This window comes from Nelumbo nucifera, chromosome 7 (assembly GCF_055504915.1).
Source record: "Nelumbo nucifera cultivar China Antique chromosome 7, China Antique-T2T, whole genome shotgun sequence".
Taxonomy (NCBI): domain Eukaryota; kingdom Viridiplantae; phylum Streptophyta; class Magnoliopsida; order Proteales; family Nelumbonaceae; genus Nelumbo; species Nelumbo nucifera.
Genome location: NC_142655.1, coordinates 43,716,061 through 43,737,957, shown reverse-complemented (window position 1 = coordinate 43,737,957; position 21,897 = coordinate 43,716,061).

Sequence of the window (21,897 nt, the reverse complement as noted above, 5' to 3'; positions counted from 1 at the left end):
CTAGTTGTGATACTATGACATTTTCCTTTAAGTAGTCCCTGAATTCGTCAGAGAGATATTCGCCTCATCGATTTGATCAAAGGGCCTTAATGTGTCTCCCCAACTGTTTCTTGACCTCTTGCCTGAACTCTTTGAACTTTTCAAATGATTCAGACTTGCGTCTCATTAGGTACACGTAACCATACTGAGAGTGATCATCGGTGAATGTTATAAAATAAAGATGCTGGTTACGTGTCATAACATTCAGGGGACCACATACATCAGTATGTATAATGTTAAGTATTCATGTTGACCTTTTAGGCTTACTGTTAAATGGCAGTTTCGTCATCTTACCCTGAAGGTAAGGTTCATAGGTTGGAAGATCTTCTACGGTTAGAAAATCCAAAGGACCATCTTTTACCAACCTTGTGATACGATCTATGTTAATGTGGCCAAGTCGGTAATGCCACAGGCACGTGGGATTAATTATATCACGGGTTCTTTTTTTGAGATTATTATCCGATGTAGTTTCGGTTATATTTGTTTCCACAGAATGATGGAGAACATAGAGACCATTCTCAAGTTCTCCATATGCGAGGAATTTGTTATTCTTTTTGATAGTAATCACATTACTAAAGAGAACAGGATATCCATCCGCACACAGTTTTGAAACAAAAATTAAATTTTTTCTCAAATTGGGTACATAAAAACAATCTTTTAATGTAATTATTCCTTCTCTAAAATATAATTCTACAGTTCCTATAGCTGTAGCCGCAACGCTTGTAGAAGTCCCCAAGTAAAGAATCACTTCACCGTCACTCTGTCTTCTGCTTGTTCTGAACTCCTGCAATGTGTTACATGCATGAGTAGAAACCCGGAGTCAATACACCAGGAAGCAGAAGTCACCCAGATATTGATTTCTATGACAAAGGATTCAAAATTACCTTGTTTCTTGGTTTCCAGGTACTGAGGACATTTCATCTTCCTGTGGCCGGTCTGTTTGCGGAAGTGGCAAGCATCTGATGTCTTGTCTTTCCTCTGCTTTTTTGGCTTGCTAGTTTTCTTCTAAGGTTTCTTCTTTGCCTTCCCCTTCTTCTTTCTCGATTTGCCTCATTCACCAAGCATGGCAATGGGCTCATCCTTCTTTATCAGTTCTTCGGCCCTCTGCAACATATTGCTGTTTCTGAAGGCTAACATTTAGCTGGTTCATATTGTAATTCATTATGAACTGATTGAAGGAAGGAGGCACAGAGTTTAGGATGGCATCAACTTTGGTGACATGATCTAGCATAGATCCAAGAGCCTCCAGTTCATTGATGTACCCCATCATCTTAAGACAATGGTCATGAACTAGCTGGTTCTTGGACATTTGTGCAGTCATAAACTGCTTTAGGACCTTCTGACGAGTAGAACGATTATGCTTCTCATACATTGTCCTTAGACTATCCAAGATATCCTTAGACACTTCGATCTGATCGAACTGTCGCTGTATCTGATTGTCTAAGGAGGCTATGATATAGCACCGGGCAAGAGAGTTTTTCTCTTCCCAATCTTGATATTCCCTCCTGTGGCCTCAGAAGCCCTATCACCCGGATGATCCGGAGCAGGGTTCTTAGTAACTTTGTCCAATTTCTCGGACGTCAGAACCAACATATGGTTATGATATAAGTCAGCGTAATTCAGGCCCTTAAGCTTATTATCGTCCAACTGTTTAGCGAATTGTCCGTTTGTTAGTTCTAATAAAAGGCAAAGCAAATATTAGTCCACAACGCGATTTGATTCATGTTATCTACATAGATATGACTTTTAATCTATGTTCCATTGGCATATCAAAGACAACCCAATCTGACACCCAGTACAGTACCATAATCGAGTCTAGGGTTGTGTAACTTTCCAGTTTTTCCCACTAGTCTCCAAGGTCTAGGGCATAACCAGAAAGTGGTCTAGGTTGACTGTTTCAAACAAATACACACTACATGTGCTTCAGGTCTAACCTTGGCAGCTGAGACAAGCTACCCCAATTGATTTGGCAATACATTAGTGTTAGCCTTGGCAAGTTAGACTTCCCCAAGTCTATCCAATGATTGAGAACATTCTAAACTAAAACAAGTCTCATAAGTGTCTAGTTTAAGGGTAATTACACAGAAACACAACAAATATAACATGAATCAATTATGTATTTTCATTCATTTACAATAAATGGTTATATACATCAATTTGATTGGAGCTAAGGGCATACACTGTCTAACAGCTCCCACTTGCACTTAGGTCCAATCAGATACAAACCTGACTCCCATACTGTCCACGTGTTTCTCAAACACTTTCTATGTTAGTGGTTTAGTCAATGGGTCTACCACATCCTCTGCTGATGCTGCCTTATAAATCTGGACATTCCCTCTACCAACAATCTTACATAGATCCAATGTTGTCACACAACAGTGGAATGGGTGATATTGTAGGATTCCAAATTCTAGGATGAACAATTTCATCCATTAGGTAGCCTCATTTACAACAATGTGCTTGTCCTGGGTCGTGGACTATTTTTCTTTCTACACAGGATCATGAGGATGTAACCAGATGTAGTGTTTTCTATCATCTGGGTCTGACTGGAGGTCGGCATCAGTGTACCCAACCATTTGTAGTGAAATACCATCAAAGACAAGATAAAACTCTTTTGTCATCCGAAGGTATTTGAGTATGTTCTTTATAGCAGTTCAATACTCCTGTCCTAGGTTTGACTGATATCTACTTACTGCACTCACAACCTAAGCAATGTCTGGCCAAGTGCACAACATAGCATACATGATGCTCTATACGGCTGAGGCATAGGGAACCCCTCTCATGACATCAATCTCCTCAAGAGTCTTGGGAGACATGCCCTTGGAGAGAGTGATTCCGTGTTTGAAAGAGACAAATCCCTTCTTGGAGTTCTCCATGTTGTATCTGTTTACAATCTTGAAGCTTGCTTAAGTCCATAAATGGATTGGTTAAGTTTACACGCCATGTGTTCTTGACCTACAGTAATAAAGCTTTGTGGTTACTGCATATAAATATCTTCAGTAAGATTTCCATTCGAGAACACGGTTTTGACATCCACATGCCAAATTTCATAGTCATAATGTGCTGCTATAACTAGCAGGATCTGTATGGATTTAAGCATGACCACTAGCAAAAAGGTTTCCTCATTATCGATTCCCTCATTTTGGGTGTACCCTTTCACTACATGACGAGCTTTATAGGTATCAACCTTTCCATCAGGGCCCTTCGTCCTCTTGTAGATCCATTTGTAACCAATTGCTTTCACCCCGGGGGAAGGGTCTATAAGAGTCAAAAATCCGTTGGTTTCCATTGAGTCCATCTCGGCTTTCATGGCACCTACCCACTTCAAGGAATCTATGTCCAACATAGCTTCCGCATAAGTCACGGGATCTTCCTCACTGATTGTGGCTTCTATCAAGTAACTTTTTGATCATAGCTGTAATGAACTGGAGGTCTAAAAACCCGGGTAGATTTTCTAAGTTGAGTATTATCTGGAACCTGTGTGACTTCTCCCACTACTCCTAAGCTCTCCTCATCAAGAACAATTTCTTGACGATGGTCGTTCAAGATGTATTCTTCTTCCAAGAAGTAGGTATTTTGACTACAAAATACTTTTTGCTCTCTTGGGTCATAGAAGAGGTATCCTACAGAGCCTTTGGGGTAGCCTACAAATAGGCAATGACTAGTCTTGGATTCCAATTTGTCAGAACTTGTTCTTTTAACATGTGCCGGACAACCCCACATCTTCAAGTGTCTTACACTTGGTTTCTTGCTAGTCCGTAGCTCATAAGAAGTCTTAGGAACAAATTTGGTTGAACCCAATTCAACACGTGTATAGCAGTCTCCAATGTGTATCCCCAAAAGGATATAGGTAGTTCTGAGTGGACGAGAAGTGATCGGACCAAATCTAATAGTGTCCAGTTTTTCCTCTCTAATACACCGTTTAATTGTGGTATAGCAGGAGGAGATAACTGTAATACAATCCCATTGTCCTTTAGGTAGTCCCTAAATTCGTCGGAGAGATATTCGCCTCCTTGATCTGATCAAAGGGTTTTAATTTGTCTCCCTAACCGTTTCTTGACTTCTTATTTGAAATCATTGAACTTTTCAAAGGATTTGGACTTATGTCTCCTTAGGTATACGTAACCATACCGAGAGTAATCATCGGTGAAGGTTATAAAATAATAGTGTTGGTTACGTGTTCTTACATTCATGGGATCACATACATTAGTATGTATCAGGTCAAGTGTGCCTATTGATCTTTCAGGCTTACCCGTAAATAGTCGTTTCATCATCTTACCTTGAAGGCAAGGTTCACAAGTTAGAAGATGTTCTATAGTTAGAAAATCCGAAGGACCATCCTTACCAACCTTATGATATGATCTATATTAATATGGCCAAGTCGGTAATGCCACAGGCACATAGGATTAACTGTATAACGTGTTCTTTTCTTGGGGATAATTTCCGACATAGTTTCAGTTATGTTTGTTTCTAGAGAAGGACGGAGGACATAGAGACCATTCTCAAATTCTCCGTGAGTAAGGAACTGAATTTGTTATTCAATTTAATAGTAATTGTATCATTAAATAAAATAGAACAACCATCCTTAGGCAAAGTTTTGAAACTGAAATCAAATTTCTTCTTAGTGAGGGTACATAAAGACAATCTTTAAGTCTCACAATGCCTTCTTTGAAAACTAAATCTACAGTTCCTATGGCTGTAGCTGCAATAGTTGTAGAAGTCCCCAAGTAAAGGATCACCTCGTCGTCACTTAGCCTTATTCTTTCTTTGAGCCCTGTCATGTATTATATGTATGAGTAGAAGCCCTAGAGTCAATACACCAGGCTGCAGAAGTGACCAACATATTGGTCTCTATGACAAGAGATTCGAAATTACCTTATTTGTTCTTGGTTTCCAGATATTGAGGATAGTTTCTCTTCTAGTGTCTGGTATGTTTGTAGAAGTAACATGCATCTGATGCTTTGTCTTTCTTTTTCTTTTTCGGCTTGCTTGCTTTCTTTTGAGGCTTCTTCTTGCCCTTCCTCTTTCTTTTTCTTGATTTTCCACCTTCAACAAGCATGGCTATCACTTGTCCTTCTTAATCAGTTTTTCAGCCCTCTACAACATATTGCTGAGTTCCTTAAGGCTAACCTTTAGTTTGCTCATGTTATAATTCATGCCAAAATGATTGAAAGAGAGAGGCAGAGAGTTTGGGGAGGCATCAGTTTTGGTGTCATCATCAAGGTCGGAACCAAGAGCCTCCAGTTTTTTAATGTACCCCATCATTTTCATGGTGTGTAGTAACAGTTTAAGGACCTTTTGACGGGCAAAACGATTCTCCTCCTCGTACATAGTCTTTAGACTATTTAGGATGCCTTTACTAACTTCGATCTTATCGAATTGCCTCTGGATAGCATTATCTAAAGATGCTATGATGTAACACTAAGCAAGAGAATTTTTCTCCTCCCATTCCTAATATTTCTTCCTGTGAGCCTCAAAAGCCTTGTGACCAGGACATTCTGGAGCAGGGTTCTTGGCAGCTTTGTCCAATTTCTTGGATGTCAGAACCAGATTAAGGTGATGGTACCAGTCAATATAATTGGGTCCCTTGAGTTTGTTGTCATCCAAAACTTTGGTGAATTGTCCATGTGCCATTTCTGATAAAAGGCAACAGATATTAGTCCATGACCTAAAATTGAGTCATGTTAACTTACATAGAATGGTCTTTTATCTATGTTCCATCTCCATTTGTTCATTTCTGTGATTTCCCTCCTTTCTCAGTGATAGAGACATGGTGCATGTCTCTAGAAATGTGGGAAATCACATAGGTGTGTGGAGCCAATTGTTTCATCTACAAAACCCCACCACTTTCTGTGAAGGATCATATCCACCCATCCAATGAGCTTTCCCTTTGGTCTCTATCAAACAAGGTTCATTGCCATTTATGGTTAAACCTTTCTGTATAGTAAGTGCTGACCCATCATATCGTGGACCCCAATGTACCGTGAAAGAGTTTTCCATTTTAGGATAGGCCTCTCCCACATCGGTTTATGATGCACCTATCATCTCATGAAGTAATCCCATCGACTAGACCAGCAAATGAATAGCCCAATTTTATGGTGCATCTCCACCCACTGATTTAGCCCGCCTTCAAGTTAATGACGAAAGGCTTTTAGAGAATTCATCATATGATATTCCCTATCTCTCGCACTTATATTAATCCAGAGGAAAAAGTAAAACTATCCCTAGGTTTGATTTAGGTCAAACCAAAGTGGCTCCCATTGGCTTTCATAAAGTCAAATTCAAATGGGTCCAAAACGGGCTAGGGTTCCGAGGGGTTCCTCTTGGGGAGAGACTGATTAGGGGGCCCATTAAGAGGGGAGATCATCCAATGATTTGAGGGTACCATGGCAATGATGTGCATTTTGAAGGGAAGGGAGATCCATCATATGGATGGCCGAACTATGCAGGGTGGCTGGACAAATTTTCAAAAATTTCTTTCTCCCTTTCGGAAATCCTATTCCCTGATTTAGGAAAACTACATTTTTCAAGGTTCGTTCTTGAAACAAACCGGACCAAATCTAAAATCAAGAATAAGGGAGGGTTATACCTTATATGGAATCCATGCAAGTAGCACCTAACGTAGGTGTTCACACCAAAAGTGGACACCAAATCTCATCTCCACTGAAAATGACACAACTTATGATGAGGCAGGATCAACTAAGTAAATTTTCATTAAGAATTACAATCCTCCAACGAGGATCACACAAGGGATGTGAGCACAACTTCAGGTCTGATTCTTCTTGCAATAATTAGAACCAAGAACCTTTCTTGATCAGTCCAAGAATGGAGAGCGAACTGAGTTGGACAGCAAGAACAAAGAGAAGATTTAGGATTTGCAAAAGTGTTTAATAAAAGGATTTGCCCCTCTATTTATAACTTCTCTGGATCAGCTTTCTAATCCTATCAGGAAAGGGTTCTTTGATCCAAATCTTTATTTGGATCTGAACTCTTAAGTGGATAAGGCATATCTTATCCTTTTGCAGATCTAGTAGCAGATATAAACTCAAATTCACCATCTTTTAATTAATCTCGTCAAACCAGTTTGAAATGAGCGATAAGCCCATTAAGTTATCAGGCTCACTTCCTCTTTGATTTGTTGGTTAGCTTGGCACTCTTTGTATGGCGTGGAACCCTAACATTGATCTCCACAAAAGCCATATGGGTTCAGCCTAGCCTCTGTTACAAGGCCTAGCCGAATTCACTACTAAAGACAATGAACTCCTGAGCCCATTGATAGCTATAAATATAACCCTAGCAATTGTACTAGTTATCAAGTAGTATAAAAATATCGTTCCCATGAGGATTTAACAAAATAAGTATTAGAACTATAGCCTTCCCTAATCATTTGGACAATCAAATTTCAGATTTGAGAATAAGAACTAATGAAAAAATAGAAACAGGAAATGTAACGATTGGTTGAATTCGCTAGGGCTTTCGGTCCATCTAACCATTCTAATGAATATTAATGGATGAGATTATCCAAGATAACTTGTCATTCCCATAAGCTGAAGTCTTTCTAGTTTTATTTAATATTCTCTCTCGAGATATACTAAAACTACTTCTATCAGGTAACTTTCGATCTCTCGACTAGAGTTCTCAAGATAGAAGCACATTAGGTCCAAGGAAAAACTATTATATTCAGATGAATTATGTGTATATACTCCTATATACCATTCAATTCACACCATGAATTATGTGGTTAGGTATGTGAATTCCTCTCTCGATTCATTCACATACGCCTGATCAATTAAGAGATGGTCACTCCTAATAGCATTAACCAAGATAATTCATAGACTATATGAAAATCATGATCTTGAATAAATCAGAATAAAAATATATTCATTGATATGATTAGGCTTTCCACAACCCTAACTATAGATAAATTAGTTCATACTAGCAAAAATAAAACAAACAAGAGAAAAGGAAGAACTCATGGTTTCGCCCTTGGAGTTGATATCTCCTCTTCTCCTTGTCGCCACCTCCTTCTTGCAGACTTCTTGCTTGATAGCTGGATTGCTCCTCTGCTTCTTGATGCCTCTCTAGTTCGCCCCCTACCCCTTTATATAGCTTAAGAGGAGGGGGTGGTCTCCTACTCTTTCTTGAAGTTAATCTATCAAAAATAGAAAGTCCTAGTATAATCCTACTCTTATCTCTTTATCTAATGAACTCAATCTCTTTATCTAATGAACTCAATCTCTTTATCTTTATGGGATTACATCATAAATTTAGATCTGATAAGACTCTGTGAATTGGGCTACTGCCAGGCTTTTCTGCAACTTGGGCTTAAGCTGCGGATTGAGCCTTCCTACGAATTTGCCCCGACTTCGGGCCCGGATTTGACTTCGATGCAGACTGAATCTGCGAAATCCCAAAACATGAAAGTTGTGGATTTTTCTCTTTTCTATCCAGTAGATCTTGAATCAGCCCAATTGGATTTCGGATACGCGAGTTAGGCCCATATTATTGAACGGTGCCGAAACTCTGTAAAATCATCCGATTTGCCTTTCTTTGCTCCTGATGCCTTCTTTCATGCCCTGAACCGAAATACAAGATATATGAGTCCAATTAAGTACTAATTAAGTATGCAAGACAGAATATTTGGGGATAAAAATGTGATAAATTCTACTCTCATAAAAAAGACTCTCCGTATCCGCCTAAGAACTGCTACACAAGTCAGACCGGAAATAGAAGAGATGGTTGAACCTAGAACCATGATGGATTATGCCAAGCCCCCCCCTTTATGCTTTAGGAGGAGGGGCTCTCTCCAACTCTTCTTAGGAGATTATCCTCAAAATTAGAAAGTCCTAATCTAATCCTACTCTTATCTCTTTAACTAATGAACTCAATCTCTTTATCTTTATGGAATTACATCATAAATTTAGATCTGATAAGACTCTTCTCAGTTTCTTGTTCTTGGATTCGTATTAGACCTCCTCTGCGAATTGGGCTGCTGCCAGGCTTTTCTGCAAGTTGGGCTTAAGCTGCGGATTGGGCCTTCCTACGAATTTTCCCCAACTTCAGGCCCGGATTTGACTTCGATTCAGGAAGAATAGGCGAAAGCCCAAAACATAAAAGTTGTGGATTTTTCTCTTGTCTATCCAGTGGGTCTTGAATCAGCCCAATCGGAGATCGGATACGCGAGTTAGGCCCAGATTACTGAACGGTGCCGAAACTGTGAAAAATCATCCAATTTGTCTTTCTTTGCTTCTGATGCCTTCTTTCATGCCCTGAACCGAAATACAAGAAATATGAGTCCAATTAAGTACTAGTTAAGTATGCAAGACAAAATATTTGGGGATAAAAATGTGATAAATTCTATTCTCATCACCCATCAGTATGGGCTCTTAGGAGGCCCAACATTTACACTAATTGGTCCCTGGGTCCAACCAACTTATGAAGGCCCAAGGACTATGGATTTAAGTGAGATTAACCCATCAGGTAAAATCCCTAAATGGTCTTACACTTAACCTCTCTACCCATAATGATCAATCACTATTCGAAAAGAGAGGACATCTCCCTTGGCTACAAGGTACAGTGTTGCACTCTCTGCTTACATGGATCCTGGGAATTAAAACCTTTTGCAAACATTTTGTGAAACCATAATATTTATGTATATCTCTATATAAATATATTTTGCAAAACAAATCTCAACAAGTTGGAAATCAATTGTCGGTAGTTTAGGTTTCCATCAGATAGAGTGTATTCCCCGACCATTCACTTTGTCTGACAAAGGGGTTGATTCTGTCACTATGATCATCCACTTAGGTGAATTCCCGGAATGCCCCAACATACCAGGTTTTGACCCCGTTGAGGATCTCACTGATTGACATATCAAAGACAGCCCAATCCAACACCTAGTGCAGTACCATAATCAAGTCTAGGGGTTAGGTGTAACTTTCTAGTGTTGCCCATCTATCTCCAAGGTCCAGGGCATAACTGGAAAATGGTCCGATTCAGGGTTTCCTTCAAGTTTCACCCTAGTAGCTGAGACAAGCCACCCCAACTGACTTGGCAGCATATTAGTATCAGGCTTGGTAGGATAAACTTCCCCAGGTCTACCCAATGGCTGTGAAGATTCTAAACTAACATGAGTCTCATAAGTGTCCAGTTTAAGGGTATTACATAGAAACACACCATAGATAACATGAATCAATTATGTACTTTATTCATTTACAATAAATGTAAAAATGCACATCAATCTAATTGGAGCTAAGGGCATACACTATCTAACACATTCTGCCATGGTATTCACAGAGAGCCACATTCGATTAAACATGGGCCAAGCACTTATGGCCCATGTATGAATCACAATTAGTACATCACAAGCATTCACATAATCATAAGTTGATCCAATCGATCAATGGATTGTAAAACTCTAATTAATTTAAGTTAACACACAATCAGCCCATTAAGGCCCATGAATTGTCTAATAATTTCAGTTAGGTATATGAGCTAAATTGCAAAAGGCAGTTCGACCCATGTAGTAGTTGGGCTGATGTTGCTTTTAACTTAACATAATTTGGGTTTTACAAGGGAGGGCCGAGTTGTACCATGTGATGGGCCATCAAACCCTTGGCCCATAACCGAATTTGAGCCACCTGAAATGTGACCCATGGTGCTGAGATCAGACCCCATCAAACCATGGATTCCATCTAACCAGTTTGGACCAAACTGGGTCAATTCAGCCTAGTGTTTGGTGTTCAAAACATGTTACAATTCTTAAGATTTTGATATGATATTATTAACAGTTGAATATTGACAATCAATGATAGCAAAAATAAGCAATCTAGGGCTGCAAGTGTGATGGTTTGAATTTGATCCAGACGAACTACAAACCTGCAAGAAATTGTTAATCTCTCCTCCGCATTCTCCAGCAAGTCTTCCAATGTAAAAAAATAGAAAAATCCTAATTTTCTATTAATTACATAAGAATAAATCCTAATACATTTTGTCTAAAAATAAAAAAGAATTATTTACTAACCAATGATCAAATAAATAAATAGCAGGGTGTGCAAACCTTGGCGCCAATAAAGAATTTGATCTCCATCACATCAACAACCCAAAAGTTCAAGAAATAATGATAGAACAATTCTAAAATTATTGCATGATAAAATAAAATTTATTTCAGATAAAATCGCCCAAAAATAAGAACCGATTTCTCAGTTAACTGCAAATTGCGCAAATCGGCTAGAACCAATTTCAGTTTAATTTTAGATCTGATTTAATTCCGATTCAAGACTGAACCTTTGGCTCTGATACCACTGGAGGAAGGGGAAATCCATCATATGGATGGATGAGCCATATTGGATGGTAGGGCAAAATTTCAAAACATTTCTTTTTACCCTTCTAGGAATCGTATTCCCAGTTTCAGAAAAATTGTATTTTTCGAGGATCATTCTTGTACTGAAACCGAACCAGATTTGAAACCAAAATAAAGGGAGAAGAATACTAAATACAAAATCCACACGTGTATTTCCCAAAGTGGTAGTTCACGCCCAAAGAGGGTACTAAAACCAGCTTCCATTGAAGATAGCGTAGCTTGAATTGAAGCTGGTTTAGCAATGTAGTCCTTCAGCAAGAACTACAATCCAACAGCTTGGATCGAGCAAGGGAGGTGAGCACGAATTGAATCTAATTTTTCTTGCAAAAATTAGAAACTTGGATTGATCAAGCTCAATCACAAGATAGAGAACGAACTAGGGTTTAGGCGGCAAGAGCAGAAGGAGAGAATTGAGAGCAAAAGTGTGTCTGGAGCAGTTTTCCCCCTCCTCCTTTTATAAGCCTTAATGATCAAAACTCCTAATCCAATTAGGAAGAGTCTTTAATCCAAATCATTATTTGGATTTGGATTCTTTAAGTGGATAAGATTTATCCTGTTATCCTAATTGCTGATCCAAACCCATAACCATACCCATACTCGCCCAAGTAACTTGACTGTTTAAGTTGTCATGTGACATCCTGATTAATCCAATTAATCATGGGCTTTAGGCCCATTAAGTAAGTGGCTTACCTCCCCAATTAGTTGTTAACAATTTGGCTCTCTTTGTATGGCATGGGACCCCAACAATGTCCTCACTTAAGCCCATATGGGTTCGGCCTAGCTTCTGTGAAAGAGCCTGGTGAAATTCACTAATAAGCACAGTGAATCCCTGAGTCCATCAACATGGGCTCTTAATGATTCGATATTTACACTAAATGGTCATTGAGTCCAGCCATCCTATGAAGGCCCAAGGACAATGGACTTAAGTGAGATATAGCTCATCAGGTAAAATAGCCCTAAATGGTCTCTTACACTTAACACCTCTCAGCCCTTAATGATCAAACACTGCTCGACAAGGAAGGACCTCTCTCCTGGCTGCAAGGTGCAGTGTTGCACTCTCTGCTTGGATGGGTCTCGAGAATTAAAACCTTTTTCAAACCTTTTCTCTTAAAACACACACACACACACACACACACACACATATATATATATATATATATTTCAAAACAAATCTCAAACAAGTTTAAAATCAACTGCCGACAGTTTTTGGTTTCCATCAGAGAGAGTGTAATCCCGATCATTCACTTTGTTCGACAAAGGGGCTGATCCTATCACTATGATCACCCACTCGAGTGAATTCTTGGATTACCCCAACATACCCATGTTTTGACCCCCAAAGGATCTCACTGATTAGCATATTAAAGATAGCCAATCTGACACCTAGTGCAGTACCATAATCGAGTCTAGGGGTTATGTGTAATTTTTTAGTTTTGCCCAACAATCTCCAAGGTCTAGGGCATAACTGGAAAATGGTTTGGGTTTAGTGTTTCAAACAAACACACACTTCTTGTGCTTCGGGTCTAATCCTTGTAGTTTAGACAAGTTACCCCAACCGACTTGGCAATACATTAGTGTTAGCCTTGGCAGGATAAACTTGTTAGACAGTTTTGTATGGCCTTAGCTTCAATCCGATTTGATGTACTTTTGTTATTTAGTGGAAATAAATAAAGTGCATGTTTGATTCATGTTGTTTGGTACAATTCTGTGTAAGACCCTAAAACTGGACACTTATAGAGACTCGTGTTAGTTTTAAATGTTTGATTCATGTTGTTTTAAATGTTCACAGCCATTGGTTGCAAATGGATCTACAAGAGGAAGAAGGGCCTCGATGGCAGGATTGAGACCTACAAAGCTCGTTTGGTGGCGAAAGGGTATACTCAAAAAGAAGGCATCGATTCTGAGGAAACCTTTTCGTTAGCTGTAGCAGCGTACCATGACTTCGAGATTTGGCAAATGGATGTCAAAACTGCATTCCTGAATGGAGATCTTAGTGAAGATATGTACATGCAGCAGCCGCAAGGCTTCATTACTGCTGGTCAGGAACACATGGTATGTAAACTTAATAGATCCATATATGGACTTAAGCAGGCTTCTAGGAGTTGGAACATCCGTTTTGATTCAGCTGTCAAAACATTTGACTTTGAGCAAAATTCGGTTGAGCCCTGTGTTTACAGGAAGTCCAGTGGAGATAAGATCACCTTTTTGGTGTTGTATGTGGATGATATCCTACTCATTGGGAATGATGTAGGAATGTTGACTTCGGTCAAGGTATGGCTATCACAGCAGTTCTCCATGAAAGATCTTGGAGAAGATTCATATATACTGGGTCTTTAACTCTATAGAGATAGATCGAAGCGGATAATTGGATTATCCCAAGCTGCTTACATTGACAAAATTGTCAAAAGATACGGCATGGAGAACTCCAAGAAAGGAAACGTTCCTTTCAGGCACGGACACTCTCTCCAAGAAGATGTCTCCAAAGACTTCTGAGGAGATTGAGAGCATGAGAGATGTTCCCTATGCCTCAGCCGTGGGGAGCATCATGTATGTCATGTTGTGCACTCGCCCGGACATTGCTCAGGCGGTGAGTGTGGTAAGAAGATTCCAAGCCAACCCAGGGCAGGAGCATTGGACTGCTGTGAAGAACATACTCAAATACCTTCGAAGGACAAAAGAGTTTTGTCTGGTATTCGATGGTAGTTCACTGCAAGTTCTAGGGTATACCGATGCCGATTTCTAGTCGGATCCAGATGATAGAAAGTCTACGTTTGGGTATGCTTTCACGATAGGATCATGTGCTGTTTGCTGGAAAAGCAGCAAACAGGGGTCCACTACAGATTCCACAACCGAGGCCGAGTACATTGCCGCAAGTGAAGCTGCCAAGGAAGCCGTGTGGATGAAGAAATTCATACACGAAGTGGGAGTGATACCGTCCAGCACATCACCCATCCCGTTGTTGTGTGACAACAATGGAGCGATCGCCCAGGCTAAAGAGCCTCAGGCCCACTTGAGGTTAAAGCACATCGAGAGGAAGTACCACGTACTACGGGAGATCATTGGTAGAGGGGACGTCCTAATTCAGAAGGTAACATCTGCGGATAATGTGGCAGACCCATTGACTAAGCCACTGACACAGAAGGTGTTTGAGAAACATGTGGAAAGTATGGGACTGCGGCTTGTACCAGATTGGACCTAAGTGCAAGTGGGAACTGTTAGACAGTTTTGTATGCCCTTAGCTTCGATCCGATTTGATGTACTTTTGTTATTTAGTGGAAATAAATAAAGTGCATGTTTGATTCTTGTTGTTTGGTACAATTCTGTGTAAGACCCTAAAACTGGACACTTATAGAGACTCGTGTTAGTTTTAAATGTTCACAGCCATTGGATAAGTCTGGGGAGATTTATCCTGCCAAGGCTGATACTGGTGTGCCACCAAGTGTTGGGATGGCCTGTCTCGACCACCAGGGTAAGACCCAAGGCACATATAGTATGGGATTACTCGAATCCTTGAATCGGACCAGATTTCCAGTATTGCCCTGGACCTTCGAGATAGATGGACAAAACTAGAAAGTTACACCTGACCCCTAGACTCGATTATGACACTTCACTAGGTGTCGGATCGAGCTGTCTTTGATATGCCAATCAGTGAGATCCTTAGATGGGGATCAAAACCTTGGTATGTTGGGACAGCCTGAGAATTCATCTGAGTGGGTGATCATAGTGACAGGATCAGCCCCTTTGTCGGACAAAGGGTAATGATCGGGAATGCACTCTCTCTGATGGAAACCAAACTGCCGGTAGTTGATTTCAATCGTTGGAATTTTGTTTTGCAAAATTAATATATATATATGTACGGTTTCGAAATGTTTGCAAATGGTTTTAATTCCCGGGATCCATGTGAGTGGAGAGTGCAGCACTGTTCCTTGCAGCCGAGAGAGAGGTCCTCTCTTGTCGGGCAGTGCTTGATCATTAAGGGCTGAGAGTTTAAGTGTAAGACCATTTAGGATAATGCCTGATGGGCTAATCTTGCACCTGCCCACAGTCCCTGGGTTTTTATAAGATGGCTTGGCGAAGGGACCACTTAATGTAAGTGTTGGGCCCATAGGGTCCATGTGATGGGCTCAGGGGTTTACTGAGTTTTTCAGTGAATTCGACTGGGCCTTGTTATGAAGGCTGGGCCGAACCCATGTGACTGGTGTGTAGATCAATGCTTGGGTCCCACGCCATACAAAGAAGCCCAACTGGACAGCAGATTGGAGACTAGTTAAAGACTGAACACTTAATGGGCCAAAAGCCCATTTCGAGCTGGGCTGATATGATCACCTATCCATGGGGCGAATATGAGATTAATGTTTGTAAAAGGATAGGGCCTTTAATCTTATCCACTCTGGGAGACCAAATTCAAAATAGATTTGAATCTGGTAACCTCCTGATAAGATCAGGAGTAAACTAACTTAATCTGAAGATAGGATTAAGATAATCCCATATCCAAATACTGATTTGGATTGGGATAAATCCAAAATAGGAGGTTTCTTAATCAAGAAGAAAAGAGGAGAAACCCTAAGAGAAATATATCAAATTTCGAACCAAGGGTTTGTGGTGCAAGAAATTATCCTGAAAACAGAGATTAGATCTCATATAGACTCCAAAGAGAAGAGAAGCAGTTCAGCCATCTTCGTCCGAGGAGTTCTCCTCTATCCGTCGCCATTTCCCTTTTGCAAGATCTGATCTTTGCAGCAATAGGGAGTCAAGAAATCAGTTCTTGACATTAGTCTTGTGAAAAAGACTGAGAAAAATTCAGTGTTCAGAGTTTCCAGAGGATTCTTGCGAAGGATCCAGTGTGTAGGACGCACCCTGCTGGTTCCGTTCCATCCACAGCTGTGTCATCTTCAGCAGGAGCGGATCTTGGTTTCTTCTTTGGGCGTGAACACCAACTTTGGGAGATATTGCTTCTCCGGATTAGGTATATTCCTCCCTTTTGCTTTTTGGTTCAGATCTGGTTCGATTATGGTTCAAGTAGGATCATTGAATATAGTATTCTAAATTTAGGGAATATGATTCCTAGTTGGAAGAAGGTAGGAAAATTTTTGAAATTCGCCCACCCATTCCACAACGTTATTGGCGTCCATTAGATGGATCCTACCATTCTTTCAAAATTTTCCCAAGTCTATCAATTGGATGAGAACATTCTAAACTAACACGAGTCTCACTAGTGTCCAGTTTAAGGGTAATTACATAGAAAAACACTAGATATAACATGAATTAATTATGTACTTTTATTCGTTTACAATAAATGGTTATGTACATCAATCTGATTGGAGCTAAGGGCATACATTGTCTAACATAATTTTAGGTAGTTGGGTTGGAAATGGTGACATGGCTTAATGGGAGTGGTGGGAAGAGACTTGGTGACATGGTTGGTGTAATGGAGCAAGGAGAGACATGGTAACGTGGACGATATATATACACACACACACACACACTAGCGGGGACCCATGCGATGCACAGTAAAATCTAAAAGATTGAATAGTTTTATTTAGTATTAATTAATCAAGATTTTTTGTTAGTTACTAAACGTTTTCAAAGTTATTGTTAATATTTAAAATTTTAATAATTGTATTTTTCATTTAATGTTGATTTAGAAAAAAATAATTATTGTTAATTTAATATGAACAAATATTTTTTAATAAATTTAATTTTATTAATCATTTGTAGTAATTTTAATAACAGTTATTATTTTCAAATAAAATTTTGATTGACTTCAATAATTAAAAATAATTACAAAATCTAACATTTTTATTAGTTTTACTAATAATTAACAAATATATAGGAAAGACAACGGGGAGGGTTCAAGGTGGGGCATCCCATCCCTATCCCTACCCCATAGTCAAGTTACTCTACCCCATCCTCGTCCTCTTCCTAGTGTTTGGTGGGTTTAGAGCAAGAAACCCACTCCACGTTAGGGATAGCGAATCCTCAAATTTCCCTACCTTCTCCTCAATGTTGGGTAAGTTCAGGGCAAATCACCCACTCCTCATCAAGGATGAAGAATCCTCGAAATTGTCTTGCCCTATCTCCAATGTCAGAAAGGTTGAAGGCAAGGCACCTACTCCCCATCAACCTAATATTTTTGATGACAAAAATTATCAAAAAGATAGACTAAGTATCAACCACATGGTAAAATTATAAAAGTACACTAAATTGTCTTTAATTATCAAAAATGTAATTTTATGAACATTTACTACATTTGTGTAATTTCGAAAATTGATTCAAAATTATTTTTAGATTGTTATTAAATAATTTATTTTCTTTTTAAATGGTTTACTTACATAGTTACACTAATTTATCTTATATTTTCCAATATAAAGTAATCAATAATTTCCTTTTTCCAATATTATACTAATTTATCTTAATAACTTGTGTAATTATTGGTTAAAATTACAGTTTTCCCTTTCTCATACTCATTTATCTTTAATAATTTTCAATAGTTTACAATATAAGTTACTTAATTTTTCAATATTTTACCAAAATCTATCAAATGTACTAAATTTTCCTAAAATTTCTAAAATATTCCAATAATTTTCAGTAATTATTTAGTACATTTTAAATAAACTTTCAAAAAATTTATATCTTTTAATTTCCAAAATGTAATTTTATGGAGTAGTAGTTTTAGGAAAAATTTATTACGTTTGTATAATTATGGAGATATATTGAAAATTATTTTAAATTGTTATTAAATATTCATGTTTATTATGTAGTTTACTAACAAAATTACACTAATATATCTTTTATTTTTCAATATAAATTAATTAATAATATTTTATTCCCCCACTTACGTCTGGTTCTTAACTATAGAAATAACTAAAATTTTATACTTTTTGATAATTGTTAAATATAATTCTCAATTTTATAAAAATTAGTTAAAAAGTTTTCAATTTTATAAAATGTTGTTACTTAACATGAATATAACAATATTTACCCAAAATACTTTAAAAGTAATTAATAACAATATTTATTAATTTTTGATAATTTACACTCCAGAGAGAAGAGAAGCAATTCAGCCATTTTCGTTCCAGGAGTTCTCCTCTAGCCGCTGCCACTCTTTTTGACAAGATTCGATATTTGAAGAAGAAAGAAGTCAAGAAATCAGTTCTTGACATCAGTCTTGCAGAAAAGACTGAAAAAGATTCGGTGTTCAGAGTTTCCAGAGGATTCTTGCGAAGGATCTAGTGTGTAGGACGCACTCTGCTGGTTTCGTTCCACAAACAACTGTGTCATCTTCAGCAGGAGCGGATCTTGGTGTCTTTTTTGGGTGTGAACACCAAATTTGGGAGATACTGTTTCTCTGGATCAGGTATAACTCCTTCCTTTTCTTTTTGGTTCAGATCTGGTTCGATTATGGTTTAAGTAGGATCCTTGAATATTGTATTCTAAATTTAGGGAATATGATTCATAGTTGGAAGAAGGTAGGAAAATTATTGAAATTCGCCCACCCATTCCGCAACCTTTTGGCGTCCATTAGATGGATCCTACCATTCTTTCACGTTCTTATTTGGAAAGGGGATCTTTATCTTTATTTTGGCTATTAAAGGAGCACACACCATTGGAATTTCACCATGTGTCTTGCGAGATCCTTTAAGGATAAAGTTTCCTTTCTCCTAAGGATTCTCGCATGAAACATGTAGGTTATGTCCCCTTACGGGTTTCCCTATGGACATGTATCAAGGGCAAGACATGGATCTGACTAGTGTGCACGAGTGTTCTGCCTTTGAGGTGCCTTGTCACAGTTGGCTATGAATAGAAGGAATTCGAATCTCCCGTAGCCGGGTGTTGTTGGCCTCGGGGTCTATCCTCCATTCGTTATAGTGGGAGTTGTCATTTCATGCTCATCGCAAGGTGTTGATAGTGCATTGGGCTCATCTTGGACTTGCAATATCATTTTATGTTCATCGCAAGTCTCAGGTGATGTTGATTGCTTATCATAGGTCTGGGGAGATGTTTTATGTTCATTGCAAGTCTTGGGTGGCGCTTCATGCTCATCACAAGTGTAGGATGGCCTTCTGTGCTCATCGCAAGTGTGTGGGCCTTACATTACTTTGATAAAGTGTCGTTGTGCCATTATAGAGGTGTTCCAGTTAGGATTTATCCATTTTTCTTTTAACATCCCTACCGTAGTCCCAGTGATAGTGAACTGCATGTATTTACATTAACCCCTTTACTTATTGATAAGAGTATTCTTGTCAATAAGCACCATTTGTGGTTTTCTTTGCTTGTCTGGTGTCATGTAACTGTGATTAGATGATTGAGAACTGGGGAGATGATTGATTTGTTATAGATTGCAGCTTAATAGGTGCCATGAAAGGAAAGGAACTTGGTGATTTTATATCCTATTGGAATGAGGGGCATGGTTAGGCCTACTTATTGGACTTTTCTTTGTTGGTGTTGTCGTATCGACTTGTACTTGTTTTCTGTGTCGTTTGAGTCATGTAAAAAGTGTTGATGGTGTAAGTGATGGTGAAACAGTAGGAGCATTTTGTAAGGTATAGCTCAATATTTCCTCTACTTTAGCCCCCCTGTTTCTTGATGGAAGGTCTTCTATCAAGAAGCATGCATGCCTGCTATGACTTATCGTTTTAAGTTTACAACCCCCCTGTTTCTTGATAGAAGTCATTGTATCAAGAAATAAGTAAAGTAAATAGCCGGTTACTTTAATGTTCAACCCCCTATATCTTCATAGAATGTCTTCTATTGAGAAACACTTAAGTGTGGTTTACTGGGTGTGCTATCTTTGTTGTCCCCCTATGTGAGTGGGAGGGTGTTGCATGGGTTTTTAGCAGGCAGAGTGCCTAACCCCCATGCATTTTGATAGAAGGCATTGTATCAAGAAACAAGTAGAGCATCTTGATGGAAGGCATTCTATCAAGAAGTATGAATTAGAGGTATGTCAAATTGAATTCAGAAACCCCCTTGCTTCTTGACAGAAGGAATTCAGTCAAAAACATTCGAGAGAGGGATGATTGAGTTTATTTTGCAACCCTGCATTTAAGTATTAGGCATGTGGGTACGTTCTAAAAGTTGTTGGAACACCTAAATGGTTGCATAGCGCTATCAATAAGTATATGTTACGAGGTTTAATGTGGTTGATGTGTTGTTGGTAGAGTTGTTGGCATGTTTCCAACATTGTAAGAGGCTTGAAGATAGTTTTAAAGTATTAGGACTCTGTATTTTGATGAGTGAAGTATCAAGTAGGGAAAATATGGCACAAAGGTGATAAGAAGCCTCCATTTAGTGTGTTGAATTTTGGAAGGAATATTTCTCTTGTGATGTGATTTGAGCATTTGATGCAATTGCTTTGTTACAACATACTGATATTCTCTTAACGATAATACCACAGATCATAATGCATGTATGCATTTTTATCTAAACTATGTGTGGGGTATATGGTCACATAGTTTGGTTAATGTGTTGAAAGATTAACTGTAAGTTAAAAGAGTGCTTCCTCTACTAGTTTTTCCATGAGATGGATGATGTTGAGCTCACTAGTACAAGTTCTTGTGCAACTGTTTGACTATGGTAAGCTTTGTAGTCTACTATATTCGTGTCTATTTGTGAGATAGGAAACGATAAGCTCACTAGTGCAAAGTTCTTGGGGCTGCCAGGGCTTTGTGAGATTGTGCCTGGGGTTTCTAAGGCCTTATTGTGGTTGGTAGGGTATGTGAGATTGCGCCTGGGGTTGTTACGGCCTTCTTGGGTTTCCTAGGGTATGTAAGATTGCGCATGGGGTTTTTAGGGCCTTCTTGGGGTTGGTAGGGAATGTAAGTTCATGCTTGGGGTTGCTAGAGCATGTAAGATCACACCTAGGGTTGTCAGGGCCTTCTTGAGGTTCCCAGGGTATGTAAGATTGCTGCCAGGGCCTTCTTGGGGTTGCCAGGGTACGTGAGATCGCACTTAGGGTTGCTAGGATATGTAAGATTGTTGCCAGGGCCTTCTTGGGGTTGCCAGGGTATGTGAGATCGTGCCTAGGGTTGTTCGGGCCTTCCTAGGGTTGCTAGTGTATGTAAGATTTCTCTTGGGGTTGCTAGGGTATGTAAGATTGCACTTGGGGTTGCTAAGGCTTTCTTAGGGTTGCCAGGGTATGTGAGATCGCGCCTAGGGTTGCCAGAGTATGTAAGATCACACCTGGGGTTGATAGGGCCTTCATGGGGTTGCTAGGGTATGTGAAATTTCTCCTGGGGTTAGTAGGAGTCAACACTCAATTTTTGCTCAATCTGCCACTTGAACCTCCAAGGTACCCCAAACACCCGATTAGACCCTTCCAATCCCTCCAAAACACCCAAAAACCTACAAATCATAACTTTTACCCTGAAATCCATCAGATCCACCATTAAACCTACCTGATACCTATCCGATGGTCCCGATTGACCTCCACTTACACCTCAATCGTTGAATTGGACACAACCATCAAACCCAATACCTCCCAAAACACCCACCTGTGA